The sequence below is a fragment of the Oncorhynchus gorbuscha genome, linkage group LG24 (genome assembly GCF_021184085.1).
Source record: "Oncorhynchus gorbuscha isolate QuinsamMale2020 ecotype Even-year linkage group LG24, OgorEven_v1.0, whole genome shotgun sequence".
Taxonomy (NCBI): Eukaryota; Metazoa; Chordata; class Actinopteri; order Salmoniformes; family Salmonidae; genus Oncorhynchus; species Oncorhynchus gorbuscha.
The window spans coordinates 9366305-9373804 of NC_060196.1; the positions used below are offsets into that span (position 1 = coordinate 9366305).

The 7500-nt window shown below is 49.0% G+C and overlaps 1 protein-coding gene across 12 annotated transcripts in view; it reads left to right on the plus strand.

The window, feature by feature from the left end:
- LOC124011990 (teneurin-3) overlaps positions 1-7500 on the plus strand; it is a 360816-nt gene that overhangs the window by 16527 nt on the left and 336789 nt on the right. The window lies entirely within an intron of this gene.

The following is a 7500-nucleotide window of genomic DNA, read 5'->3' on the forward strand; positions in this document are numbered from 1 at the left end:
AGTTAATTCAGCTCAGACACACATACATACCCTGCAATACATACCACCAGGGGTCTCTTCACAGTCCCCCAGTATTAAACAGAGCCGTGACCGCATGGAACTCCCTTCCAGCTCCAATTACTTCTTTGTATATCTTTGTATTTTACATTTGTGTGACTGTCCTTGTCTATCAGTCTATCAGTGTTCTGTTACTTGTCATGTTTGAGGTTGTTGTGGACCCCAGGAAGAGTAGCTGCTGCTTCAGGAAGAGCTAATGGGGATCCGAATGAATCGAAACCAAAAGCTAAACAGGTCCAATTTTTTGAAGCTTTTCACCAGTAGGCAGACAGTAAAGTTACACACACGCAAGCACATGCACACACACACACACACACACACACACACACACACACACACACACACACACACACACACACACACACACACACACACACACACACACACACACACACACACACACACACACACACACACACACACACACACACACACACACACACACACACACACACACACACACACACTCTTAAGACATTACAGTCCCTGTGCTTACACGACGGGGCTACCAGCCCGCTCTACTCTGCCTGACGACCGTCGACAACTTCAAACGTTCCAGGAACTAATTCCATTTAGGATAGTCGGGATAAAGGCAGGATAATGTAATGCGGTCTGTGACCAACCGTGGAGGAGGGAGCGGCCTTCATCCCTCTGTCCCTCCGTCCGCATGTTTCTGTCACACTCCTCTTTTCATTACTGTTCCTCTGGGAAGTTTTCCTCTCTCTTTTGACCTTTTTTAACTTTCTGCCTTTTCCCACTTTAACAAAGAACCCATATGGCATCAAGCAAATACACACCAAACCAGAACAAAACAGGATAAAAGTTTCCATGGTGTTCCTACTCCCTAGCCTTCGTCTCTGTGTCTTATGACTAGCGCTTCTGTAACCGAGACGAAACCCTGAGAGGACACAGGAGTCACCTGAGCACCGTGCTCTGCTGTGTGGTTCTTTGTTGTGGTTGGGAGACGATGGGAAGAGAAGGAGACAGAAAACAAAGAGCGAGAAAGAGAGACGGAACACAAAAGAGACGTCTCTGGAGTTTGTGCTTCCTGGGGGAACCTGAGTTGAGAATGTGCCCCTGCGCCCTCCTTGCCCGCCCCACCCCCCTCGTGCCCACCGGTACCCAGGAGTACCGTGCCTGCCACACGCCATGAGCCACAGGAGACAGGCACCGGGTTAGGCATGAAAGAGAGAGAGAGAGAGAACATGGATGAGAGAAAGAAGAGATCTGACCGCACACACTTCTTCTGTTTCTCACGTCTCTTGTGGATTGGGCTGTAAATTGTCTGGGGAGAAACCAATCAAACAATCAGCTCACTGGAACACCTCAGTGGAGTCACCTAACATTATTCTATCTCCCTGCTGTCTCCCTTCAGCTGGCCCATCTTAAAAATGCAGACGGAAAACAGTTAAGAATTGTGCAGAAGTGTAAGTAGTTTACATTTCAAAAACTACATACAGATGCACACACACACACACACACACACACACACACACACACACACACACACACACACACACACACACACACACACACACACACACACACACACACACACACACACACACACACACACACACACACACACACACACACACACACACACACACACACACTGCTTAAAACAAGTCCAACGTCATACAATAAACATGGCTCACAGCTCTTTAATCTTGTGTGTGTACGTACACCCCCCTCCCTCCTTCCCTTTTCCCGCTGGCCATAATCAAGGTCTCTAAACTACGCAGATGCAGATGAGCGGTTTCAAAATGCTTATTGTAGAGGTCTGTGGCTTCCCCTTTAACAATATATATTTTTTAAATGTGTCAACAGCAATCTAAACCCTGTGAATATCTTAACCGGCTTAGCTCAGCCTGGACCCTCTGTCTCAGCTGCTATCAGCTAGTTATCCCCCAGGATCTGTTGCAGCCTGGACACTCTGTCTCAGTTACTATCAGCTAGTTATTCCCCAGGATCTGTTGCAGCCTGGACCCTCTGTCTCAGTTACTATCAGCTAGTTATTCCCCAGGATCTGTTGCAGCCTGGACCCTCTGTCTCAGTTACTATCAGCTAGTTATTCCCCAGGATCTGTTGTAGCCTGGACCCTCTGTCTCAGTTACTATCAGCTAGTTATTCCCCAGGATCTGTTGCAGCCTGGACCCTCTGTCTCAGTTACTATCAGCTAGTTATTCCCCAGGATCTGTTGCAGCCTGGACCCTCTGTCTCAGTTACTATCAGCTAGTTATTCCCCAGGATCTGTTGTAGCCTGGACCCTCTGTCTCAGTTACTATCAGCTAGTTATTCCCCAGGATCTGTTGCAGCCTGGACCCTCTGTCTCAGTTACTATCAGCTAGTTATTCCCCAGGATCTGTTGCAGCCTGGACCCTCTGTCTCAGTTACTATCAGCTAGTTATTCCCCAGGATCTGTTGCAGCCTGGACCCTCTGTCTTAGTTACTATCAGCTAGTTATTCCCCAGGATCTGTTGCAGCCTGGACCCTCTGTCTCAGTTACTATCAGCTAGTTATTCCCCAGGATCTGTTGCAGCCTGGACCCTCTGTCTCAGTTACTATCAGCTAGTTATTCCCCAGGATCTGTTGCAGCCTGGACCCTCTGTCTTAGTTACTATCAGCTAGTTATTCCCCAGGATCTGTTGCAGCCTGGACCCTCTGTCTCAGTTACTATCAGCTAGTTATTCCCCAGGATCTGATGCAGCCTGGACCCTCAGTCTCAGCTACTGTCAGGTAGTTATCCCCCAGGATCTGTTGCAGCCTGGACCCTCAGTCTCAGCTACTGTCAGGTAGTTATCCCCCAGGATCTGTTGCAGCCTGGACCCTCAGTCTCAGCTACTATCAGCTAGTTATCCCCCAGGATCTGTTGCAGCCTGGACCCTCAGTCTCAGCTACTGTCAGGTAGTTATCCCCCAGGATCTGTTGCAGACAGAGTAACACAACGAGGGACAGACACCCGCACCCACAGACACCCGCACCCACAGACACAAGCACACACAGACACACGCACCGACAGACACACACACACACACACACTCTAATGCTCACATTCTTCTGTCTTTTGTTACTTGTCATGTTTTGTGATATTTGTGGACCCCAGGACAGTAACTGCTTTTGGAAAGCGAATGGGGAAACAAATAAACCAATGAACTGTTGTGTTCTAATGTCACTACAGGGTGTTTGTAGGGTAAAACTCTCTATCTGCAGGATTCCTGGAGGACTTTTTGTAAGACCTTTTGATTTGATTGTTTTTTGATCCTTAATTGTTTTTGAAAATATCTACTTGCTAAAATATCGAGACGGAAATTGCTTTAAATTGTCGCAGAGAGTAGGAATTAGAACAATAGTACATTTGTCATTCCGATAAAATGGTTGCAATCCGTCTACTTGTATCATCAGTTGGAGCCCAGGACTGTGTTCAGTCTTACTCCAGGTCCCACTGTTCAGAATAGTCTCACAAAATGTTATTCAAATGAGGCCCTATGTGTACACATTAATGGAAACAACGCAATCCTCCTCAGTTACTAGTGTCCAAGTCAATCCATTCGCTACTCTTACCTTGTTGGCTAGACAACAACAGGGCCCCCAAAACAAGCTAAGGAATCTTCACACAGGATTACTTTTGTGATCGTGTGAAAAGAGGGAGCACTGAAGTGTAGCCTGAACGCTCCGACCGGCAGTCTCAGGGGGTTAAAGTGAGCTGGGGAGTACACACACACACACACACACACACACACACACACACACACACACACACACACACACACACACACACACACACACACACACACACACACACACACACACACACACACACACACACACACACACACACACACACACACACACACACACACACACACACACACACACACACACTAGTGTTGTTGTTCCCTAGAGGGGTAGTGACCCAGGAACTTCCCAGTGTATCAGCATGGGTTTCTCTTTGTTCAGGAGGATGATCTATCTGAGGCCTGACCCCTCACCCTGATCACAGACAACAGCAGCCATGTTGACACTGAAACCACAACACTTACTGTCCTGTCCTGTTCAGTGGCTGTGGGGTGCTGGGTGGAAAGGGGGGGACGGGAGACCTGACTGGGGATGGGGACTGTAGGGACGGGGAGACCTGACTGGGGATGGGGACTGTGGGGACAGGGAGACCTGACTGGGGATGGGGACTGTAGGGACGGGGAGGCCTGACCGGGGATGGGGACTGTGGGGACAGGGAAACCTAACTGGGGATGGGGACTGTGGGGACGGGGAGACCTAACTGGCGATGGGGACTGTGGGGACAGGGAGACCTAACTGGGGATGGGGACTGTGGGGACAGGGAAACCTAACTGGGGATGGGGACTGTGGGGACGGGGAGACCTAACTGGCGATGGGGACTGTGGGGACAGGGAGACCTAACTGGGGATGGGGACTGTGGGGACAGGGAAACCTAACTGGGGATGGGGACTGTGGGGACGGGGAGACTTAACTGGGGATGGGGACTGTGGGGACGGGGAGACCTAACTGGGGATGGGGACTGTGGGGACGGGGAGGCCTCCATAAAGACAGAAACAGAGGCACACAATGTATTGCAACAAACTCACAAACACACTTTACATACACAGATGCATAGGAGGCTATTACACAGAGGCATACGAGGCTATCATACAGAGGCATAAGAGGCTATCACACAAAGGCATGAGAGGCTATTACACAGATGCATAAGAGGCTATCCCACAGAGGAATAAGAGGCTATCACACAGAGGCATAAGAGGCTATCACACAGAGGGATAAGAGGCTATCACACTCACACATCCATGACCAGGATCTAGATATATACCCCACCCATTAGAACAGGTCATACCATTTAAATACCAGTCACCAGATGCCAGACACCAGGCCCAGCCCCGCTCTTTCTTCCCTGTGTGTGTGTGCCTGTGTGTCTTTGTGTGTGTGTGTCTTTGTGTGTGTGTATCTTTGTGTGTGTGTCTTTGTGTGTCTGTGTCCGTGTGTGTGTCTGTGTGTCTGTGTCTGTGTCTGTGTCTTTGTGTGTGTGTGTGTGTGTGTGTGTGTGTGTGTGTGTGTGTGTGTGTGTGTGTGTGTGTGTGTGTGTGTGTGTGTGTGTGTGTGTGTGTGTGTGTGTGTGTGTGTGTGTGTGTGTGTGTGTGTGTGTGTGCGTGTGTGTGTGTGTCTTTGTGTGTGTGTCTTTGTGTCGGTGTGTCTGTCGGTGTGTGTGCCTGTGTGTCTTTGTGCGTGCATGTGACGTGAGCCGTGTTGTATTTAATAACTGTCCTGTCAGAATACGCCCCAAATGGTACCATATTCCCTTTGTAGTGCACTACTTTCGAGCACGTCCCATAGGGCTCTGGGTGATAGTAGTGCACTACAAAGGGAATAGAGTGCCATTTGGGGCTCAGGCACGTTTATTACACTACACCATGGGTCCATCGTTTGCGGAGCCAACCAATTAATATATTAATCAAATCACCTCGAGGATGATGGAGAGGGAGAAACAAGACAAACCATTTTCAATATGGTTTTAATCAGTAGCTGGGGAGGCCAAGAGGTCACCAACACACACACACACACACACACACACACACACACACACACACACACACACACACACACACACACACACACACACACACACACACACACACACACACACACACACACACACACACACACACACACACACACACACACACCCTTGCTTTCTCCCTTTTGTCTCTGTGTTTTTATTCATTAGTGTGATGACTCAACATCTCGCTCCAGGCTAGACATATCCAGACAGATCTAGGCAGATCACACACACACACACACACACACACACACACACACACACACACACACACACACACACACACACACACACACACACACACACACACACACACACACACACACACACACACACACACACACACACACACACACACACACACACACACACACACACACACACACACACACACACACACACACTGCTTAAAATAAGTCCAACGCCACACAATAAACATGGCTCACAGCTCTTTAATCTTGTGTGTGTGTTCCCACAACTGTCTATGAGATCATGATATTAACACACACACACACACACACACACACACACACACACACACACACACACACACACACACACACACACACACACACACACACACACACACACACACACACACACACACACACACACACACACACACACACAGACAAGGAATGTATGTTTAGTTAAAACCCAGAGGCTGAACATGCAGGTGGGCTGATGCATAATATTAAACTAGAATCCTTGAGTGTCTGTCTGTCTGTCTGTCTGTCTGTCTGTCTGTCTGTCTGTCTGTCTGTCTGTCTGTCTGTCTGTCTGTCTGTCTGTCTGTCTGTCTGTCTGTCTGTCTGTCTGTCTGTCTGTCTGTCTGTCTGTCTGTCTGTCTGTCTGTCTGTCTGTCTGTCTGTCTGTCTGTCTGTCTGTCTGTCTGTCTGTCTGTCTGTCTGTCTGTCTGTCTGTCTGTCTGTCTGTCTGAGTCTTCATGTCTTTCTGTATGTATGCGTGCACAGTCATCAGCACAGTGAGGAGAGATACAGCTCTAATGATGGAGGAACGGAGGAGGTGTGTTTATGTGCGCGCATGCTGTATGTATGCAGGTGTTTTTCTCCTTTATGTTTATGTGTGTGTGTGTGTGTGTGTGTGTGTGTGTGTGTGTGTGTGTGTGTATGTGTATGTGTATGTGTGTGTGTGTGTGTGTGTGTGTGTGTGTGTGTGTGTGTGTGTGTGTGTGTGTGTGGTGTGTGTGTGTGTGTACTGGTGTTTCCATTCACAAGACAGGCAAGGTGGTAGAGCCTCTGTCATCCAGGGCTTGAGTTCATAGCCCGTACCCTTGTAAAGGACTGATACGCTGTCACACCTTTATCCACTGTGTCATATGTCAGGAGATTACAGACAGGCGTGGCGGTGAATGGCAGACCCAGGAAGAAGGCCAGGTGTCACTGCCAGGGCCTGGACTAGGATGAAAGACTGACTTCTGGTTTTATGGTGAGCCAATGGCAAGCTGTGGCAGTCACAGCCTGTGTCCCAAATGACAGCTTATTCCATATGTAGTGCACTTCTTTTGACCAGAGTGCTGTCCAAAAGCCGTGCTCTATATAGGGAATAGGTTGCTATTTGGGACGTAGTCACGGTTTAGCTAACCCTCTGGTTCTAAAGTTCACAGGCCCTTCACCAAACAGCGAACTATGCCCCCCTCCATCCCCCTCCGGCTAGAACTCCACTTCACAACCGTGGCACAGCGAGGCACCCAAAGCGCCAGAGCAGGAAGAATGTGTCGTTACCCATTCCGCCTTGGCGTTAAACTTAAAATGGCCGCCTCCTCCAGGGCACACTTTAATTGTGTCTAGTAAAACCAGCGGCGGGGTTTTTGAAAGGCCGTCGCCGTGCCCATTACC